At 43.2% G+C, this 24,200-nt stretch overlaps 1 protein-coding gene across 2 annotated transcripts in view; it reads right to left on the reverse strand.

The window, feature by feature from the left end:
* The window catches only part of irf10 (interferon regulatory factor 10), a 137,894-nt gene that overhangs the window by 33,701 nt on the left and 79,993 nt on the right, over positions 1-24,200 (reverse strand). The window contains exon 10 of one of the 2 annotated variants that reach the window (XM_067371246.1): positions 14,804-14,982. The exons of the other annotated variant lie outside the window; for it this stretch is intronic. The gene's annotated coding sequence lies outside the window, so the exon portion shown is untranslated. Of the gene's footprint in view, positions 1-14,803; positions 14,983-24,200 lie in introns of those variants that run through there. 2 annotated transcript variants of the gene reach the window in all.

The raw sequence follows: 24,200 nt of genomic DNA on the forward strand, positions 1-24,200 counted from the left end.
ACTCTATTGTCAGCACTCCCCATATATTGCACTCACTCCCTGCACTCCTGGTCCGTTCTCTGTTTATGTTCAGTGTATGTTTGGTTACTCCTTGCTCGTGTTGATTAAAGTATTGTCTATAATTGTAGAAATTCGTATCTGCCTCATCCTTCCACCAGCTACACGTAACAGCAGTAGCATGGATGCTTAGACTCAAAGAAACCCTTTTACATTTATGTAAAGCAAGAAAACAGTTCCAAGAGTCTATTGTCCAATCAGAGAAAGACCCAGATCCTGTCCCTTCTACAGGATCAAATGCAAAAAAAAACCAACCTGAATCAAGCAGAAATTCAGCTCATTCAATTCATTCAGAAGCAAGAATTTCAGGAAGAAATTGAGGCTCTGAGAAAGAATATTCCAATCAAGAAAAGAAGTCAGCTGTTCACCCTGTACTTCAGGATGGGATACTAAGAGTGGGAGGTAGGCTCAACAGAGCTGCAATGCCAGAGGAACCCAGACATCCTGCAATCCTCTCAAAAGGCTCCAGGATTTCAACTCTCATTCTAAATGATATTCGTCAAAGATATGGACACTGTGGTCGAAACTACATGCTATCTACTCTCCGACAAAAGTTCTGGATCCTCCAAGCCAACTCTTTGGACCCTTCGATATAAAACGGGGCCGGAGTACTGTAAAAAGGTATGGAGTGTTGTTCACTTGCCTAACAATCAGAGCAGTACACATTGAGATAGCTGATAGTTTGAACACTGATTCATGCATAAATGCTTTGAGACGTTTTATAAGTAGAAGAGGACAGGTGTCAGTCATGCACTCAGACAACGGTACAAATTTTGTTGGCGCAGAAAGAGAATTGCGAGAAGCACTGAGAAACCTGGACCATAACAAAATTGAAAACGCCAAGGGATTAAATGGATCTTCAACAGTCCAGCTGCTTCTCATCAAGGTGGGGTTTGGGAGCGTCAAATACGTACTGTAAGAAAGATACTTGGCATTCTCTTAAGAGAACAGACTATCACTGATGACATACCATCATGTGCGAGGTGGAAAGCATCATCAACAATAACTAGTACCTCAGAAGATCCAAATGACCTTGAGCCTCTGATGCCTAACCATTTACTGCTGTTGAAAACTACACCCAGTTTACCACCAGGTGTCTTTAACAAGGATGACCAATATGCAAGAAAACATTGGAGACAAGTCCAGTATCTCGCCGATTTGTTCTGGAACAGGTGGACTCATGTGTACCTGCCCATTCTTCAGGAATGCAGTAAATGGTCAAGATTAAAAAGGAACTTTGAACCTGGTGATGTGGTGTTAGTTGTGGACAGTTCTTTCCCCTGCAATTGATGGATAATGGGAAGAGTAATTCAAACCTTACCAGACTACGTGCTGTGTAACGTTAAAGACCAAACAAATGTATTGGAGAGACCTGTAAATAAACTGTGCTTAATTCAAGAGGCAATTTAAGCATGAAGACTAACTAAGAACCAAAGGTAACCAAAGAAAAATGTGGAAGAACTAAGTAGTTATTTCTTATTCATAAATGTTTAAGTTTATTGGCTCTTAGTATTAATGTATATAATAATCATTTGGTCTCCTGCCCAACCAATTATGGGCCGGATGTGTAAGAGCCATATGTTACTTGTTTTCTATTTAGATGTGGAATAAATAATTGTGTTAAACAATTGTAAAATAATTATAAAAGTAAATAATTTAATAAGTGTATTTCATTTCATATTGACGATGATGTCATTTCCGGAAAAGATCGCTAGTCTTTGTGAAGCAATGGTGGAGCGAAAGCGTGTTTTTTGACCGTGTAACATTTTTCCAGTTAATTTTGTTATTAAACTTTATTTAAAGAAAGTTTCTGGACTTCAGAATGTTATTCGAGTTCAAATCACGCTCACACAAGAAGAAGAAACAGGACTGATGAAAATTTAGAAGGATTGCTATCACAGTTACCATTTTCTAAAGATTCCTCATGCAATTCAAATGTCTTGATTCAAGGTATTGAGCTGGGAATACTTGAAGTACCTCTACGTTATGTACATTCAGTCTGACTTAGTTTCTGGCCCTGTCAAAATTGCTGTATGTCCTCAGTTGCCTATTAGAGGAACTGATTTGATCCTCATCAATGATTTTGCTGGAGAAAAAGTGTTGTCACTTCCTGAGGTGATCAATGATCCAATTTGTGAACCTCAAAGTAGTGACCTGCGCGAAACGAATTTTTCAGTCCCGCGCCCGCCCACCCCCACAGGAAGTTGACCTGTCATTGTTCATCAACAGAGAAACATTGGTCACTGAAAAACAACAGGATGTTTCTCTTTCTAGTTGCCGAATGTCAGTGGTGGGGAAAGACGATTTAGATAACAGACCTATTGCTTATTTCTGGGATGATGGACTCATGCGCAAGTGATCATCCATTGTTTCTGAATCTGAATGTAATTCAATTTTCAGATCATGGTACCAGTTAACTCACGTCCTCAAGTTTTGAATTTGGCTCATGATTACAATTTTTCTGGTCATTTGGGTACTACGAAGATTAAGAGAAATATTGTCCCTCTTGTCATGTGTGCCAGCTCATTGGAAGGCCGAATCAGATTATTCTTCCTGCTCCTCTGTGTCCTATTCCCGTTTGTGGGAGAACCATTTGAACATCTCATACTAGATTGTGTTGGTCTGTTGCCTAAAACAAAAATTGGGCATCAATATTTACTCACAATGATGTGTACAGCTGTACCATTTACGCTCGCTGAGTACTAAGGCCATTCTCTGATCTTTGATTAAATTCTTTTCTACTTTTGGGTTGCCAAAAATACTACAGACCGACCAAGGATCTAACTTTATGTCCAAAGTGTTTAAACAAGTTTTGACTCAACTGAACATAAAACATCATGTGGCTAGTGCCTATCATCCAGAGTCGCAAGGCGCTTTGGAAAGATTTCACCAGACTTTAAAGTCTATGTTACGTACCTATTGCGCTGATTCTGCCAAAGAGTGGGATGAAGGCTTACCGTTACTGTTATTTGCTATACGTGAAACTACACAAGAATCTTTGGGTTTTAGTCCGGCAGACTTGGTTTTTGGGCATACTGTCCAAGGTCTGCTAAAAGCTTCTGAAATAAAAGTGGATGTCTAAAGAATCCACTTCGACCAATGTGTTGGATTATGTGAGCTCATTTTGTGAGCGTTTACATAAAGTTTGTGATCTGGCTCGTATCTCATTATCGTCTTCCCAGGCAAAAACGAAAGCCCATTTTGATCAAAAGTCTCTCACTGTTTTCAGAAAGGTGAAAAAGTCTAAGCTCTGCTACCTATTTAGGGATCTGCTCTGCAAGCACGCTTTTACGGTTGTTGTCGAGTCTTAGCTCAGTGAGACCGACTATGTGATATGCACACCTGACAGGAGAAGGAAGACCCGTGTGTGTCATATTAATATGTTGAAACCGTATGTGATGTGAGACGATGACAAAGAATCTAATAGCCCTATTGTTTCAGTTGCTTCTGTGCATTCAACATATTGTCCAGATGAGGATGGTTTGACGCTACGAAATATTCCTGTGACTGGTATGCGATTGCAGAATTCACAAATTCTGGCAGATTTAGAATAATTTCTGTCATGTCTGCCTGATACACAGTCTCACTCTGCTCTTTTCTCAGATGTACCTTCTCGTACTACTGCTGCATATCACGATATTGAGGTAGGAGATCATACTCCAATTAAGCATAATGCTTATCGTTTAAATCCCACCAAACGTGAGTTAATGCAATCTGAGATAAAGTATCTTCTTGACAATGGTAACAGTCGATGGAGTTCACCATGTCTGCTCCGTTATGGCTTTCGGCCTTCAAAATGCTCTGGCCACATTTCAGTGCCTTGTGAGTTCTGTATTAGCCGATGTATCTAACTGTGAGGCATATTTAGATGACATTGTGATTTATTCCTCCACTTGGGATGATCATTTAAAAACCCTTCACACTGTCTTTGACCCTTTACACTTTGTCGTTTGCAAAGGGCTTCACTTAAAGTCAACCTGACAAAATGCGAGTTTGGTAAAGCCACTGTAACTTACCTGGGAAAGCAGGTGGGTCAATTCTCCCAGTTTCTGCCAAAGTGCAAGCTATCATAGATTGTCCTATGCCCAGAATTAAAAGAGAACTTAGGCATAGTGGGTTATTACCGTGGGTTTTTTCAGAATTTTTCAGATGTTGTTTTGCCTCTTACAAATTTGCTTGGTCAATTTTAATTTTGTTTGATCTGATTTATGTCAAACAGCTTTTGAATCGGTTACATTTTTATGTAGCACCCCTGTTAATTGCCCCGAATTTTTCATTGCCTTTCAAAATTGATGTGGATGCTAGCACTACTGGAACTGGTCCTGCGTTCTTACAAGAAGATAAGCAGGGCATGGATCATCCCGTGTGCTACTTTTCGAAAAAGTTTCTGAAACATCAGCTGCATTATAGTACTATCGAAAAGGAAGCTCTAGCGTTATTACTTCAACACTTTGAAGAGTACGTCAGCTCCATTTCATTGCCAGTGAAGGTTTTTACCGATCATAATCCAATAACCTTTCTTGCAAGAATTCAAAACTCTAAGCAATGCATTATGTGGTGGGCATTGATCGTACAGGAGTTCAATATTGAGATTTGTTATCAGAAAGGAAAAGAAAATGTGTTAGCAGATGCATTGTCACGCTCTGTATAGGAATGATGTTGATTCTTAGTAGGGGGTTAACAGAATTGTGTAATTCTGTATATTATGTTTTGATTCTGTATATTGCGTTTAGATTTGGGTATATTTTGTTTTTTCTGTTATTGCTATTTCTCTGTGTGTGTTCTTTTTGGGACAGCATTTTTCTTTTTCTTTTTATTTGATCTAGATGGATTGTAATATCACAACATTAATATGTTCCTGAGACTTAAGCAGTTAATAGTAGTAACTGAAGTGTTAAATTAGTACTACTCGTTTGTTTGGCATAGTTACCTCTTAATGACAGACCATTCCTCTAAAGTGTTACAACAGGCCCTAGTCTGTCAGTATAGTCAAGTCACCTTTATTTTTATAGCGCTTAATACAATACAGATTGTTTCAAAGCAGCTTCACAGTAATCAACAGGAAAATAAAGAACAATGATACAAACTTCATCAAATATGAGACAAATTCTGCTGTAAAGAAACTCTCCTGAAGACAATAGTGTCATTACTCAGCTCAAATCAGTTCAGTGTTGATTCAGTTCAGTAACTGAAAGTACAGAAATTATTAAATGAGTTCAACTCAGCAATAAGCAGCTCTATAACAGTTCTGAAGGTGCAGATTCAGCTATAAATCAGCTCAACAGAAGACAATAGTGTCATGATTCAGATCAATTCTGTTCAAGTGTTGTTCTCGTCCATTAGTGTCAGTGCAGTCAAATTGATCAATTTACTGAATATTAATTGTTTTACAACCCCAACTACGCAAGCCAAAGGTGACAGTGGCAAGAAACCCAAACTCCAACTGCAGAAAGAAATGGAGAAAAAAAACTTGGGAGAAACCAGGCTCAAGTTTCCTCACAGTATAGGGAAGAACACAACAATCAAGCTGAATACTGGCGTCCCACAGGGCAAAGTGCTCTGTCCTCTGTTGTTCACCCTTCTCACCCATTATTAATCAGATCATCAAATCTGCGGATGATACAACAGTGGTTGGTCTTTTCAGCAACAAAGATGAGATTGCATACAGAGCAGAGGTCAATCGGCTGGTGGACTTGTGCAGCAACAACAACATGTCTCTAAATGTTGACATAATTGATGACATGATTGACATCAGGAGAACCTGTCACCCACAATCACTTGAACATAAACAGGTCTGTTGTGGAGAGAGTTCACAGCCTATCTCCCTTCCCCCTTTCTCACCACCAGAGAAAGCATTCTCTGCAGCTACATCACTGTCTGATTTAGGAACTCCAGTGTCTCTTACTGTAAGCCCCTACAACAGATAGTGAAGACAATGAAGAAGATCTTTGAAGTTTACCTTCATCCTCACAAAGAGCTCTTTGACAAACACTTCATCCTCCCAAGCGTCTAGCATTATTGCTGACGCCTCGCACCCTAAATGCCCTCTTTCACATCCCCAGCTGCTTTAACACGTGTTGTAGTCAGCACACGTCTGTCATTCTTTTGATTTCACTTATGCACATATATTGTTGTTTACAAATTGTTTACACCTTGTGTCACTTGTTGCCTTAAAGGAACGCTCCACTTTTTTGAAAATAGGCTCATTTTCCAACTCCCCTAGAGTTAAACAATTGAGTTTTACCGTTTGATATTACGCAGCACACCAAGAAAAAATGTTGGTTTTGAACAGTTACAATATAGTATCTAACAGACATTTTAATGTTTGTCTCAAAGCCATGTTTCTAGTCGATTCTAGTAAATTATTAGTGAATCACACCATCTTTCTTTCTCTGTTTCCCCCAGGATGAAGTGTTTTTTTTTTCTTTTTTCTGCTAACACACTAATCATGCTGAACACACTGTGTAACACTAGGAGCCATGTGACTGTGTCAGCACTAACACAGGTGCATTTCACATTCAACGCTGCCTATCTCAATCTCAGCATCACTGAATATAACACTGAACACATGAGGATGATTAAAGAAAAATATTTAATATATTGTCATATTCGTTAATATTAATTTAGAATATAGACAAAACGTCTCGGTTACGTATGTAACCCTCGTTCCCTGAAGGAGGGAACGGAGACGTACGTCAGTAGTGACCGACGAATTGGGATATCGCTTAGAGAGCCCTATCATCTTTGTGTAAACTAAAACAAGCCAATGGAATTGGCGTGCGATATTTGCATAATGCGCACCGCCCCCGACAGGTGTACATAAATAGGAAGCAGATGCAATCGCACTCTGTTTTTCGCTGAGGAGACAACTGGTGTCCGCGCTACAGCGAGGGTACAGAAACTGTTGCGACGGGACATACGTCTCCGTTCCCTCCTTCAGGGAACGAGGGTTACATACGTAACAGAGACGTTCCCTTTCAGTCGGTCACGTTCGACGTACGTCAGTAGTGACCGACGAATTGGGATCCCAACTAAAGCGCCACAGTTACGAAACCCCTTCCAGTGCCCAGCGCAAGCTCAGCCGCCCATAGCACCGGCTGGCGGTGAAGGGGGCGAGCTTACACCGAGAGAGTCTACTGCTGTCTAACCAATACCCACTAAGTAAACTAGACACACTGGGGAAGCGAACCCGTGAGGGACGCTGCGGAGACCACTACCTACCCAATGGGGGAGGAGTTTACGTGGGAAATACACACATGGACTGGCCCGGGGGGCAGAACGCATATGGAGTCCCTGGGATGGCTCCACCTGGTAGGGGGAGACTCATCTGACAGGTGACAGCAGAGCTGGATCTGCTAAGGGAAAGACACGGACTCGGCCCGTAGGGAGTTTTAAACCGTGGAAAATACACATATGGGACCGCTCACGTAGAGGGGTCACGACATATGGGCCCCAGCCAACAGACAGCGTCAGCGACGGATGTAGGCCTGGCAACAGACACTCCGCAATGTCCGAGCCGAAGGGGGAGGCGGAGGAACTCGACAGGGTTCGCCAAGCGGGGAACATGACTGGAGTGAAAGTATGCACGTATCCGGCCAGTGGCGGGAATGGCATTGCAAGCCGACACTTAGAGAGGGTACAACACGTCTACCGACTAGTGGATGCGAGTACACGTGAGGATACCGGCTCTACACGTAGGCTATAAAACCTAGCGAACGTGTTTGGTGTCGCCCAGCCCGCAGCTCTACAGATATCTGTCAGCGAGGCGCCATGAGCCAGCGCCCAGGAAGAGGCCACCCCTCTGGTGGAGTGGGCTCTCAACCCGAGCGGGCAAGGCACGCCCTGGGATTCGTACGCCAAGGCGATGGCATCCACTATCCAGTGGGCCATCCTCTGCTTGGAGACAGCCTTTCCCTTCTGCTGGCCTCCGTAACAGATGAAGAGCTGATCTGAGGTCCTGAAGCTTCACGTTCTATCCACGTAAACGCGCAGAGCGCGGACGGGACAGAGCAAAGCTAGGGCTGGGTCTGCCTCCTCCGAGGGCAGCGCTTGCAGGTTCACTACCTGATCTCTGAAGGGAGTGGTAGGAACCTTGGGCACGTATCCAGGCCGGGGTCTCAGGATGACGTGAGAATCACCGGGCCCGAATTCTAGGCACGTTTCGTCGACCGAAAATGCATGCAGATCCCCTACCCTCTTCAGGGAAGCCAATGCAACCAGAAGAACCGTCTTAAGAGACATTAGTTTCAGGTCGACTGATTGCAAAGGTTCAAAGGGATGACCCCGGAGAGCTGTGAGAACCAGGGTCAAATCCCAAGAGGGTACGGAGGAAGGGCGAGGAGGATTCAGTCTCCTGGCCCCCCTCAGGAATCTGACGATCAGATCGTGTTTCCCCAGGGACTTACCCTCAACTGCATGGTGATGTGCGGCAATAGCGGCAACATACACCTTGAGGGTGGAGGGACACAGCCTTCGCTCCAACCCATCTTGCAGAAAGGAAAGCACGGATCCGACCGAACATGATCGGGGGTCCTCTCGGCGAGAGGCGCACCATTCGACGAACAGGTTCCACTTCAACGCATAGAGATTCCTAGTGGAAGGAGCTCTAGCGGAAGTGATGGTGTCTACGACCGCTTGCGGGAGATCACTCAGAACCTCTGCATCCTGTCCAGGGACCACACGTGGAGGTTCCACAGATCAGGACGCGGGTGCCACAGGGTGCCCCGTCTCTGAGTCAGGGGGTCCTTCCTCAGAGGAATCGGCCAGGGAGGTGCTGTCGCGAGGAGAACTCCCCGTCCTCCCTGACCTTGCACATGAGTTGTGCAAGAAGGCTCACTGGGGGAAACGCATATTTGCGCAGACCCGGGGGCCAGCTGTGTGCCAGGGCATCCGTGCCGAGCGTGCCGCCGGTCAGGGAATAAAACCACTGGCAGAGGGCAGTTTCCGGGGAGGCAAACAGGACTACCTGGGCCTCGCCGAAATGCTGCCAAATCAGCTGGACCGCCTGGGGGTGGAGCCGCCACTCGCCCGCAAGTGGATGCTGCCGTGGCAGCTCGTTGGCTGCACGGTTGAGCACACCTGAGACACGAGTGGCCCGAAGGGACCTCAGATCCTTCTGACTCCACAACAAGAGATGGCGGGCGAGTTGCGACATGCGACGGAAGCGTAGACCACCTTGACGGTTGATGTACGCAACGGCCGTAGTGCTGTGTGAGCGGACTAGAACGTGCTTGCCTGACAACAGCTTCTTGAAGCGGGCCAGCGCAAGACGAACCGCTAACAACTCGAGGCAATTGATATGCCAATGCAGCTGAGGCCCCGTCCAAAGACCTGTCACTGCATGCCCGTTGTACGTGGCCCCCCATCCCGTGGCAGAGGCATCTGTGGAGAACACAGCGTGCCTGGACACTCGTTCAAGGGGTACTCCGGCCCACAGGAACGAAGGGTCCAACCACCGGACAAGGGTGCGACGGCAGCTCGGTGTCACGGGGACACGAAGCGTGCCGCACTGCCACGCCCATCTCGGGACCCGGCCGCGGAGCCAGTGTTGAAGCGGTCTCATATGAAGCAATCCGAGCGGCGTTACCGCGGCTGCAGATGCCATATGCCCCAGGAGCCTCTGAAAATCTTTCAGTGGAGCCGCTGTCCTGCGCTTGAGCGAGCTCAGGCAGTTCAACACCGACTGGACGCGCGCCTCGGTGAGACCGACCTAGGAAGGGTCTGTGTCGAGGCAGAATCGAGACATGAAAGTACGCGTCCTTCAGGTCTATTGCTGCAAACCAATCCTGGGGACGGTCCAAGATTGGCCGTAGCCCACCGCCCTTTTTCGGTACAATGAAGTAGGGGCTGTAGAACCCCGACTTCATATCGGCTGGAGGGACCGGCTTGATTGTATCCTTCGCCAGGAGGACAGCAATCTCCACCCGGAGAACAGGTGCACTGTCCAACGACACCTGAGTGAAGTGGACGGCCCTGAAGACCGGGGGACGCCGGGCGAACTAAATCGCATAGCCGAGTCTGATAGTACGAATGAGCCAACTGGACAGGCTGGGGAGCGCTATCCACGCTTCCAGACACTGAGCCAGCGGGACCAAAGGCACCACAGATGCACCGGGGGTGGGGCAGCAAGGCAGAGAGGGACCCGACTCGGACGGCTTGGGGGCGGCCCGGAGTGGGGTCGGACTCTGCGAGGCAGCAGTGTGCATGGGAGACAGCGCACGGGACGCAGTCTGCGCCAACACACTGCCGCCTGCTGGCGAATGGGGAGGGAGCTGTCAGCGGCGAGGCGGAGCCTGGCACACTGGCAGACACCCCTTGTTGTGACCTGGAGTTTGAGGAAACTGCTCTTTTTGTGGCAAAGTGGGTACCGCTGGACTCCGGAGAGCCAGCGGCGGTAGATGGACAGCCGCCACAAAATCCCCCCCGGCCCTCCTCCGGGGGTGGGAGAGCAGATGGAATACTCTCCCAAAGGGCAGGAACCTTCCGCTCCAGGTCGCCCGTCTCAGGGCCGAGTTTTCCCCGACCGCTTGCCACCTGGCTTGGCAGAGACGGGCTGGGCACCACGTCCGCGACCGGCACCCTGCTGTCTGGCTGGTGTAGGCTGCTGCTTTGCCGACTTAGCAGGGGCGGAGGAAGACGCAGGCGGGCGCCCTCGGCGACGAGCAGGCTGAGGCTGAGCCACGGGCGGCTGGGTGGAGGCAGCAGCGGACCGCCGTGGCATGACATGTCTGATAGACTCAGCCTGCTTCTGTGCAGCGGAGAACTGTTGGGCACAGCTCTCCACCGCGTCGCCGAAAAGGCCACCCGGAGACACGGGGGAATCCAGGAACCGATGTTTGTCGGCCTCCCTCATGTCTGCCAAGGTCAGCCAGAGGTGGTGTTGCTGGACTACCAGAGTAGACATCGCCTGGCCAACAGAACAGAGCACGCAGCTGTTGGTCAGGACCTTCCTGGGGCATCTGCGACAGCGCTTTTGCCTGATAGACCTGCAAAAGGGCCATCGCATGCAGGGCAGAGGCAGCCTGCCCACAGGCACTGTAAGCTTTCTCAGTCAGACCGGCTGAGAATTCACAGGCCTGGGACGGGAGACGCGGCTCACCGCGCCAGCCAGCGGCCGTTGGACACAACTGCATCGCAACAGACCGCTCGACTGGCGGGATCCTCGCGTATCCCCTGGCTACCCCGCCGTCCAGGGAGGTGAAGGCGGACGAGGGACCAGGCCCTGTACGAGCCCCATACGGAGCTTGCCAAGACCTGGTCACCTCATCGTGTACTTCCGGGAAGAAAGGCATTGGGGCGGGACGCTGGATTTGACCAGCGCGCCCCCCCCCCCCCCCCCCCACCAGTACCAATCGTCCAACCGAGATGGGCCGGGACAGGGTGGAGGGTTCCACTCAAGCCCGACGCACAAGGCGGCCCGGGAGAGCACAGCCGTGAGCTCGGGATCCGACTCGGGCAACGCTACCGTCCCGGGCGGCAGCGCGTCCGAATCTTCCTCCCCCGAGGACTCAGGCTCACCTTCCGATGCAGCGATCGACATCTGATCCGCCGCTGGCACACCAAAGGTAACGGCTGAACAGTCCGTAGAGGGCCCAGCGGAAACCAACGGTGGCACGATGGGTTGCGGTGCTGATGAGGCGGCAGGGGTCCGAGGAGCGTTTCCGCTCGGCGGGGAAGCCCTGACCGTAATCCTCAGGTCACCCTTCCTATACAGCGCCGTACCGTCATTCCGGTTCCCGGGGCCGGAAAAAACGGTCGTACGCGGCATAGGAGAGGGGACCCCCGCTTCCTGAGACTTCAGGAAGGAGAGTCTCGACCTCAGCATCGCGATAGTCATGTTCCCGCAATGGGAACATGAACCATCCACAAAAGCTGCTTCAGCGTGCAGAATGCCCAAACACGAGATGCAACGATTGTGCCCATCAGCAGGGACCAGGGAACGACCGCACCCATTAACGCACAGACGAAATGACATACTGTCAGGGTTCGTCTGTAAAGCTCTTTTAGAAGGGGAAGTCAACTCACTCGTGCTGAAGCACCCAGGGAGCGACGCGATGTGTCAGGTACACCACTCCCTGACACACCGAGGAACCGGCCCAAATCGCTACACACGCACACACTCTTTGTGTTGCTGTGAAAACAGCAGTTTTCGAGCTTATAGCTCAGCTCCTCGGACACTCGCGACCTCGCTGAACGTGCCCTTTCACCAGCAATGAAAGCTCGCTGTAAATCCTCTTCTGAGGCAATGTTTTAGAATAAAACAAACGAAGAAAGGAATCTTCTGAACAGGACACCAGTGAATGGCTCCGAAGCGAAAGACAGAGTGCGATTGCATCTGCTTCCTATTTATGTACACCTGTCGGGGGCGGTGCGCATTATGCAAATATCGCACGCCAATTCCATTGGCTTGTTTTAGTTTACACGAAGATGATAGGGCTCTCTAAGCGATATCCCAATTCGTCGGTCACTACTGACGTACGTCGAACGTGACCGACTGAAAGGGAACTTATTTTACTGTAATTGTCTAGATTGGCAATATGTTTAATCTGCCCTATATTAAACTAATTGTTTATTTTCTATTTATAAAAAAATAACAGAACATGAATCCATTTATTTGTCACTTCTATAATTCAAAGTGACACCAAAAACCACAAATCCCTTTACTCTAAGGCTATAAATATCACAATCAGCTGCTGGCTTATTTAGTAGAAGGAAATAACTACATGACGTTTCTCTGTCTCTGTCATTCACTATGATTGAACAGTTTAAATCAGTGCACTGTCTGAGTGTTGTTTGCCACTGCACTGTAAATAATATTTTAATGATTTATCACAAATCATTTGTCAGATCAGCTTAGGTTCACAAACGTTGTTCAGCTAAAATAATATTTTGAGTTTCTGTTGAATAAACTAATCTCTTTCTTTGTATCATCTCTTTTTTTTTTTAAACCCTACCCTAACTAATAACTTTAAGACAACCAGGCTACTTTAAGTTAAACCAAACTAACAAATATTTTTTTACATTGTGATTGTGTCTTTAATAATTTTTGTGCATGTTAATTTAATGTCACATCCACAAAAATAAAGTGTCTTCACGTGCCGTTTTCGCTGGAGGAAAACAATAGTGTGATGAGGGGTGAACAAAGCGAAAACGGGATCATATCGCTCCTGCATCACAATATGTAAACGGCATTTATGGCAAAGAACTGCAGATGCAGATATAATGACAATCCTATCGATAAACACACCGTGTCCTCTGGCGCTGCACTGCTCCAGTAGCTCCTCACTGCAGTACATGAGATCCAGGGGGTGGAGACGGGTAGGTTTAGATCAGTGTTTGGTGTAGGCACTCAGTACTGTGATTGACATGTCTGTGATTGGCTGCAGGGTGGCATTGGCCTGACTTCTGACGTCACACTTGGATGTGGGGCGAGTTGGATGTCCGAGACGCTTCTCATATGTAAAATAGGAGGAGTTGTATCTGGATCCAACCTCGCCCCCTGGATCTCGTGTTTTGCAGTGAGGACTCTCTTCACCCTTTGCAGACTGAAGAACACACACTGAATAGCGCAGACAGGGAGGAACCACAACCTACTGCTGTTTTTATATGAGGTTTAAAGGAGACTGAGGCGATCACAAATTCGAGTACATATTACGCCGCTATCACAATTTTTACATTTTTTTTTTCTTTTTAAATCCTAGTAACACCGGCCCACTTCAAGCACTGCATACACACATATTATGCACATATACTCATATTAAGTCAATCACTTCCAAATCTCACTCTTTAAATATTTGCATGCATCTCTGTTTTTGTTTGTGTAGTTCTCTCTCAGTGTTTTTGTCTTATTTTCCAAGTGAAACTATGTTTTGAGCAGAAATTTTTACAGTGTTTGTAATGTTTGAGATTTCTTACTCTTTATTGCAGACTTTGTTATCTTGGCAAGTCAGAGCACACAGACATTGTTGAAATAACCTCTCAAATGCTAAAGGCAACATTATTTATTTATTTTTTGGTCAGGAGAAACATCTGAGAACTTGATTATAAAAACTCCAGTTGCTCTTTAATGCCATTGCTCGCTTGGAAAAGAGATCAGTTGTGTTTGAACTTCAGGATGTGTATAATTTATATGTGTCACCTTTATCTATATCTATATATTTGTGTGCTAATATTTCATATTCAGTGTTGTGTATGTGTTGGAATGTCTGTATGCTTCCAACAACTTGTTTTTCTCGGTCTCTTTCAGCTTGTTATCTGAGTGACATTTGTGTGCTTGCTGGAGGAGCCATCTGGAAGCTGCCCACACACATGTGAGAGCCGCTCTGAGCTTCGCTTCTGACTCACACACACACTCAGACACACTGCCCACACATTTGCACACGCTGCAAATATTTTAGCCCCAGTGGCTTCCAGAAACAGCTAATATCTGACATTTAACGTGAGTTTATGTGTGTGAAGACAGTCATCATTTCTCTGTCACAAAAAGCTGAAAACATACCTCACAATGATACTTGCACCTGCTGAAGAAATCTACACACCATTTGATGGACTACTGCAGTCAACAGGTATATAAGCAGATAGACATACAGATAGGTATCAGAAACATTGCTGTGTCAAAGTAACAGTCACAAAACACTGACCATATGTGAAAAAAACAAAACACCTTTATTTCTCTTTGCCTGAACTGGCATCAGGCTGTAAAATTTTCAATATTTGCAGTTAAGATGTTTGCCATATTGTTAGTATAAGTGTAATCACTTATGATACACCAAAATGTATTACCAACATGTGCTGTTATGAAAGCAACAAAAAGGTCAGTGAATGTAAAAGATGAGGGGACAGCCCCATGTGCTGCACATTTCAAAAATGAAACACAAGTAAATTCACCCACACGTGGTTTAAGACTGCTGAAAAGCTCATGGTGCACTGTAAAAAAAAAAGATATGTTGGCTAAATATTACATAAATACACATATACAAAATAGAAACATGTTAAACAAATACTATGGTAATAAACATGATAAGAAAATGGTTTATTTTGATATATATATATATTTTTGCCACATAACCAATACAGTTATATTGAGATACATTAAATTGCTATGTATAATTACTGAGCATTAAAATTTTTATTGTTACTAACTCCAATTCATCATTTTAAACATTTATCAAGCCCTTTTTCATAATCAACTTTTTTCAAAATTATTATTTTTTTAAATATATATATATATATATATATATATATATAATTTTTTTTTTTTTTTTTTTTTTTTATAATATAGTGGAAGCAAGCAGATGATGTGTAGTTTCCTGCAATAAAATAAAATAATTAAAACAAAGGATGAATCCTTCTAAAGCCTGCATTTTTACACATGCAACAGCACACCAATTCTGTTTGTTTGTGTCAGTGCACTTGTGAAATCCCCGTTCAGTCAGACACAAGAGATTTCCTGCCTTACCACAAAATTTTCTGCTGCTCGTATGATTCATTCATGTTCTTTCATTTTTGATTCAATGTTTATGCGTGTGTGCATGTGAGGCTTAGTGTGACATTCACAACAAATGGAGGAAATGCTGCGGTGTTTGTACTACTGTATGCTGTAGCACATGTTCACCTGCAATATCACTGAGGAAGGTTTTTTGTTTGTTTTTTTTGTTAGTGTTTTTAGTTGTAAAATAAAAAAAAAACACAATGCACTGTAGAAAAGATAATGCAAAAGTAGCATATAGAAGACTTGAACCCAAATGAACATTTCTGTAGAGACCTTAAATGGCCTGAGGCTATAATAGCTGTCAAAGGTGCTTCAACTAAGTACTAAGTTAAGGGTCAGTTATTTATTTGTTTATTTATTTAATAATGTTTGTGTATTTATTTGTTAATGTGCAAGGTTGTCACAAATCTGGTTTTTGCTTTGTCATTATGGGTTAGGGGACAAAACTGGATACCTGGACACTTGACATCTGGTTGTCCACCCAATGATTTTTTTTATTTTTTTTAATTTATTTTACTTTCAAGTTTGTTGCTGATTGAATTTTAGTTTCACCTCTTGTTGAAGTACCATTTATTTTGATGTGCGGCAGCGCACACCATACCCTAAAGATATTTGTCTAATTGCTCCTTTTATTTTATAGATACATTTTAGATGTCTTAACCCTACCCCCAAAAATAACAATTTTACAGAGAAATAAAAAGAATATATGAGAAGTAATGTACAGAAATGTTTAGGAAAATGACAATTTTAGTAACAATATAGCATTAAAAATATATTTATATTGAGCCACTAATCCTACTACCACCTCTTAACCTACCCATAACCATTTCTTAAAAATATGTACTGTTATAAAGAAAATATCTACCGTTATCAAGACCATGACAACGGCCGTCTTTGAACCCCTCTTTCACTGTACGACATAGGACCACCATTTAGGAGCCCCGACCATGGAAATTGCCACAATTGGTCATCTTTCATCCTGGTCCTGGGACAGCCCAATATCATACAATGTGTACCAGGCATAAGTGGATAGAATACAGCCAGAGTAGGGATGCAATATTTCGCAAGGCATGCAGACAGGTAGCCAAACTGAGAACTCCTTTCTGATTTGTCGAAGGTGTTTCCAGAAATCTGTTTTAGACAGACTGGAAACACCTTCGACAAATCAGTCTCCTTCATGCTAGCAAAAAAAATGCACACATTCGCACTCAGTTAATTAGATTTGTGCAGAGAAAGCCATTTGCCAAACAGCAGAGGAATGGTTTTGAATCGGTTGCATAGGGAAATGTTTGTACAATGAATCAAAGAACATTTAAAAGTTGTGCTAGACATAGTAATGATATGTGCAAGATATTGCTTTCAAAGGACACAGAGAAAGTGGTGACACCCTTAATAAAGAGAACTTTCTAAAAATGTTTAAATTGTTGTCCAAATATGACGCGGCCATCGAGGCAAGACTTCATGATGTTTTATTAACAAAGTTTGAAGGAACGCGTTCAAATGATCAATCCAATCAGCATGAGAGGAGGCCTATATACGTAGCCGACTCACCTATGTTGCTCGACAGTTTTCAGCATTTGGCCCCGCCCAAGTGCCATCATGTCCGAACTCAAGACTCCAGTCTAATGTCGAGTCCTTTCTTTCTGTTGGAAACTCTGCTGCAATTTGCTGGCCCAAGAAGCGATCTTTCTTTGCCTATCACTGCCATCGAGCCTTGTCGTAATTTTGGGATGTCAGTACATCACCCCCATTGGCGAGACACTGTACAAATTATGAATAAAAACAGAATGCAATGAGTTTCAAATTTCAATATTTTATTCATAATACAACAAAGATGACATATCAAATGTTTAAACTGAGAAAATGTGTCATTTTAAGGGAAAAATAAGTTGATTTTAAATTTCATGGCATCAACACATCTCAAAAAAGTTGGGACAAGGCCATGTGTGTGCCACTGTGTGGCATCCCCTCTTCTTTTTATAACAGTTTGTAAACGTCTGGGGACTGAGGAGACAAGTTGCTCAAGTTTAGGTATAGGAATGTTGTCCCATTCTTGTCTAATACAGGCTTCTAGTTGCTCAACTGTCTTAGGTCTTCTTTGTCGCATCTTCCTCTTTATGATGCGCCAAATGTTTTCTATTGGTGAAAGATCTGGACTGCAGACTGGCCATTTCAGTACCCAGTTCCTTCTTCTATGCAGCCATGATGTTGTAACTGATGTGGTGTGGCACTGTCATGTTGGAAAATGCAAGGTCTTCCCTGAAAGAGACAATGTCTGGATGGGAGCATATGTTGTTCTAGAACTTGGATATACCTTTCAGCATTGATGGTGCCTTTCCAGATGTGTAAGCTGTCCATGCCACACGCACTCATGCAACCCCATACCATCAGAGATGCAGGCTTCTGAACTGAGCGCTGATAACTACTTGGGTTGTCCTTGTCCTCTTTAGTCCGGATGACATGGCGTCCCAGTTTTCCAAAAAGAGCTACAAATTTTGATTTGTCTGACCACAGAACAGTTTTCCACTTTGCCACAGTCCATTGATTAGATATTGCTTCTTTTTTGACCTATAGAGTTTTAGCCGGCAACAGTGAATGGCACAGTGGATTGTGTTCACCGACAATGCTTTCTGGAAGTATTCCTGAGCCCATGTTGTGATTTCCATTACAGTAGCATTCCTGTATGTGATGCAGTGCCGTCTAAGGGCCTGAAGATCACGGGCATCCAGTATGGTTTTCCGGCCTTGACCCTTACGCACACAGAGATTGTTCCAGATTCTCTGAATCTTTGGATGATATAATGCACTGTAGATGAGGATAACTTCAAACTCTTTGCAATTTTTCTCTGAGAAACTCCTTTCTGATATTGCTCCACTATTTTTCACCGCAGCATTGGGGGAATTGGTGATCCTCTGCCCATCTTGACTTCTGATAGACACTGCCACTCTGAGAGGCTCTTTTTATACTTTTTATACTTTTTTATCATGTTATCATCACCTAATAAGTTGCCAATTGTCCTCCAGCTGTTCCTTATATGTACATCCGGCCTCTTATCTGTCCCAACTTTTTTGGAATGTGGAATCCAATGAGCCAATATTTGGCATGACATTTCAAAATGTCTCACTTTCAACATTTGATATGTCATCTATATTCGATTGTTAATAAAATATAAGTTAATGAGATTTGTAAATTATTGTATTCCTTTTTTATTCACAATTTGTACAGTGTCCCAAATTGTTTGTAACCGGGTTTGTATTTAACCTGTACATTGTCTTAAGTCCATCAGTCCTACCACCGTAAAAACCACCGAGCAAGTAAGTTAATTGATTGTTTTGCTGGCTCAGGAAGCCAACATATTATTATTATAATTATTATTATTATTATTATCATACTATTTTAATTTGCTGTTATTAGGGCCCGAGCACCAAAGTGCGAGGACCCTATTGGATTTCGGCCGTTTATTATTATTATTATTCTTTTCCGAAAAGAATCGCATTTTTGAGGGCCTAAACATGTTCAAAAACTCACAAAACTTTGCACACGTGTCAGAACTTTGAAAATTGACATCTGATATAGGTTTCATAATTGGGTAGGGCAAAATGGCTCGACAGCGCCACAAATAAAACTTCAACGGTGTGCGCCTCCGGCTATGTTTGACATACGGGTATGTAGGGGAATGGGTTTTGACGGCCCACTCCCTGGACGTGTTATGGTCCAAGATAGAAAATTAAAAATGATGGCCCACCTCGCAATGCACTATGGTGCAAAAAAAACGGTGTTTTATTTATATAGAGGTGTGCAGTATATACAATTGAGTCCAAAACTGTATAAAAATAATCAACTCTTCCTCTGGCAGAACAAAAATAAATAAATAAATGAATAAACAAAATGCTGACACGTATCCACAATACACAGTTTCACAGAGGAAAGTAACAGGTTGAATCGTTTTCGGCACTACAATTGCATGCTCACGCATCGGCCTACCGAAAGACTACGCTCACGCATCGGCCCACCGAATTAATCTTCAGACACTCTTTTATACTGTTGGCTCCTCCCCCAATTAGAGTCAACCATTTACAAAAAACAGGGGGTGTATTAAATTTTACAGTGCTCAAGTCGCACCCACAATCCACATCAAACATAAATAAACCCATAAAATACATATCATCATCACATAATATTCTTTAAAGACATAAATTAACATAAACATAACAACATTTCCCACAACACATAGTATCCTCCGTTCCAGGTGGTGCCATTATTGCGGAGATGTGACAGAATGCTATAAATAGCCCTCGAAACCAACAATCACGTTTAATCCCCATCTCTTCCGCACCCTGATGCACTCAACACATATCGACTTACAGGTAAATATCCTTGAATGTATATGTATGCGTGTGTATGCAAGGTGCGTTTATTGTAGGGGCAATGAGTATGTTGTGTTTAACAAGTGCTATGAGTCTCGTGTGCACCCGGACCATAGCAGTAACAGAGGAGCGGCAAATTAGAATGTGTGTGTGCGTGTCACAGCCAGTGCCATGCTGCCACCAGATCAGGTCTCCCTCTTTACAGTGTACGAAATTCGGTACATACATGTAACATCCCATTACTTACAAAAAAGTCTCTTGGAGCAAAGCCCTAAACACAACAGGAAGTCAGCCATTTTTAATTTCCTGTGTGATTTTTGTGCAGTTTTTGCCATTTTCAAGCCTCATACTTTAACAAACCCCTACAGTTTTAATCCGATCATCTTTAAATTTGGTTTGTGTAATCATAAGGCCTGTGCGATGGGAAATTGTAAAGATCTTGAGTTTTTGTCAAAGGGCGTGTCCCTGGCGGCCTGACAAAGTTCGATGTTTCGACCATGAAACAGGCAAACCATAATTAGAGTCCTGCCCTGAACACATTTACAAGACGATATTCAGTTAAAATAATAGCGCCAACAACAGGAACTGTCATTTTTAACAATGTGATGCACTACTAGCAACATACTAAAATATGCAATTGAGTACTAAACATGCTGCAATCAATAAGTCATGATTGCAACACCTAGCTGAGTGCTAAAGCATGCTATTATAATCATGAAACAGGAAGTTGTTGTAACTCAAGCATACAATGTCAAATCTGCCCCAAACTTCACGTTTCATAAGAGTCCTGGCCTGAAGACATCTACATGCAAATATTAAATTAGCCAGGAACTGTGGTGCATCAAAATAACCCTGCCATAATTTCTCCACTATTTATCCGCTTAAATGAATATCGCCCACTGTTCACAGTTTTCCGAAAGCCACCGGGTGGCGGTGAGCCAGGGTGTGAAGGTCCTTTCATCGCTGCTTGCAGCTTTAATTATTATTATTTATTTATTTACTATTACTCATTTTTCTTTTGAGACATTGTTTAACTGCTACTCCTCCTGGAGCTTATTGCTTAAAGCACCAACCTCGGCTCAGATTGTTCTGACTTGCACAGCTATATTTTCTATATTTTTCTAACCAATCAGACCTATGGTTTTGTATGATCAAACTCCAAAATCCCATAGACTTTCATTGTCTGAAAAAATGAAGGCTGTAATTCTAATTTTGTCCATTAGAGGGGGCCTCAGGATTAGAAATATTTGAAGTCCTCCATTTACTATCCATTTCTATCAGTTAACAAATGCTGTCTGGATACTCATTATTGATTGGGAGAATTCACATTTAAACAGTTATTGCAATTATTGCACAAGTGAATAGCCATTCTAAACAAACACACTGCTGCCTTGTAGCACACATAAACATGCAGACAGCCCCTGCAGACTCAACTGAAGAGTTTATAATTCGCTAAGCAGCATTTTAAACCTTAATCTACCATGCAGTTAATGTAAAAATAGTCGCTAGAATTACAAAAGCTCACAAGGATCACGTTTTGTCTTAGTGAAAGTCTAACAAGAATTGTAACTGCTTTCTGCCAACATGTCTCTAAGATATTTGGTGCTTGAAACATCTGTAATGACTTGCACATGGAACAATTTATTGGTTTCACTCAAATGCCATTGTCACTCCGGAATCTTCGCAGTGTGTACGTTGTCTTTCTCCATCTTAGCAGCTAATAATTAAATAAATAGATAAATAAAGCCTTTATTTAAATTACAAATTTATTATACTCAGGAATTGATCAAAGAGTGATCACTCAATAGAGATGCCAATCAGCTCAGTTCAGCAGAAGCTCGACAGTTTCTGCATGGATGACTTTTCCGGCAGTTCGCCCTGTCCACTCACCCACGCTGTTTACATGGCTCCACACACAGCTCAAAGCAATTCTACAATGTTAAAATGTTTTTCTTATGACTTGCTAAGCTACCTAAAAGCCCCTTTTCCATGCTTCCATCAGCATTGATTCAGGTCAATGAATCCTCAATTTAACAGAAAAAGAAATTCAGCTTTTCCTGAGGTGTAAATGTGTCTTTGCCACGTTTATTGAACACGCTATTCAGCAGTATACAGCCTATAAGTAGAAGTACTGTATTCCTATTTTGTTCTATTTGCAGGGCTCCATATACAAACTGTCATTCCGATTCAAGGTTTTTCCTACGCATAATCCACTTCCCAAACCAATTTCAGATTAACCTAGGTATTGCACTGAAAACATAAAGTCCAAACATCATTGGGTTATGTTGAAATTTTACTTGTGCATTCATGTATACCTTAGTAGGTAAGTTTCAGACTGTCCTCCAAAAAAACAACAACGACCCTATATAACCCTATATCGTTTTTCAAGCACCTTATTATGACCTATATTTACATTTTAAAGCCATGCACCCTCTAGCTGGTATAAAAATAATGACAGTGTTGTGTTACGTCTGTCGTCATGAAATGATGTATGACTGTCATTGCCAATCAAAATGCGTGTTGATTTAAATTCAATGTGTGGACTTTTTACACCATTTGTCCTATTTCCATTTAGCAAAAGTAATTTTTTTTATTAATGACTACACTGACCCCACCCCTAAACCTACCCTAAGTGATTTATAGGGCATATACACTTGGGATCCCTGAGATCGAACCCACAATTGTATGATCACATGATTGCATATTATATATTGCAATGCTCTGCCAATTGAGCATACGTGAAACCCGAAATATGATGCAGATAAAAGGGAACAATGCATTAAAATTAGGGCTGCAACAAACGATTATTTGATAGTCAATTAATCTATCGATTATTAGAATGATTAATCGACTAATCATCGATTATTGCACTGATTAATCAGTAGGCTTTGTTTCATTATTTCACTTTAGCAATTAGTTTAACATTTTGGGCCCTATCTTGCACCCAGCGCAATTGACTTTGTACACCGACGCATGTGTCATTCCTATTTTGCACCCGCGCAAAGCGCGCTTTTCCCTCCACAGAAGCACGTTGCTAAACTAGTGAATGAACTTGCGCTCCCTGGGCGGTTCAGCGCAAAAAAGGAGGCGTGTTCCGGCGCAAACAATCCCTGGTGCTATTTTGCTGTTCCATTAAACAATTGCGCCACTGACCAGAAAAAACCTAGTCTAAAGTCAATGGCGCAATATTTTTTTGTTAGAGCGCGTTGGTAGAAACTGCACCTCTGGGCGCGTCCACAGTGCGCGTTGACTTTGCTTATTACACACAGGGATGCGCATCACACAAACATGCCAAACATTAAAAACAAAAGGATTACAGTGTAAAAGAATATTATTGTGTAGGCTACATAAATATAAAAATGTAATGATGAATAGTAATTGCGTGTATTAGAATTAGGCTACCTATTTTCAGTTCAGCCTGCTATTACAAATAATGATGAACGAATTGGCTAATTAATTGGACAATCGTGCCAATACACACACACATATATATATTAACCGACTCATCGCGCAGAGCTATTTGAAAGCCTGCATCCAACGTAGACGACTGAAAGATTGACTGGCCACTTAACAGGCAATTTCAGCTTTTCCGCCAGCAAATTCCGTCATGTAAATATCAATCCGCCATGGCGCGAGCGCATCTCGCTCTTAAAGGGAATGGTAGATGACACTCTGATTGGTTTATTTCACGTTACGCCCAAACCACACCTATGAATAATGAAGCTACTTCAGACCAATCCATTTTAGATTTGCGCCGGGCGCAAGAGCCATTTATCCCGCCGGGAAAATAGCAACAGCGCCGAGACCCGCCCACAAAGTTACTTGCGCTTTGCGCTTTGACACTTGCGTTTCAGATCGTTAAACTAGGGCCCATTGAGTTATACTGTACTTTAACTAGTAATTAAAACAAGGATCACTTCAGCTTTTGAAAGTGTATTTTTAATGATTTTCAAGCCAACTGAATAGACCAATATCCTTCAGGTTTTCTTTCCCCCTCAGAAGTCATCAATAGTCCAACTGTTACAATGACTGGTTCTGTGTTTTTAAGTCTGGAAATTGTAATAACTTTTTAATGACAGTAAAAATATTAATGTAATTGTGTTTTTTTTGTTGTTTTTTTGTTTTTTAAATGCCCCCCTCTAGATTATATATATATAAAAAAAATGGTTTGTAGAAGTTGATCCTCCGCTGTAGGATCACTGTGCTGCTGTAATCAATAATGTATATCTAACTCAGAGATTGGGCTCTAAATGAGTTCAGTGATTCAGATCGAATAATGATTATGT

This window comes from Chanodichthys erythropterus, chromosome 20 (genome assembly GCF_024489055.1).
Source record: "Chanodichthys erythropterus isolate Z2021 chromosome 20, ASM2448905v1, whole genome shotgun sequence".
Lineage (NCBI taxonomy): Eukaryota > Metazoa > Chordata > Actinopteri > Cypriniformes > Xenocyprididae > Chanodichthys > Chanodichthys erythropterus.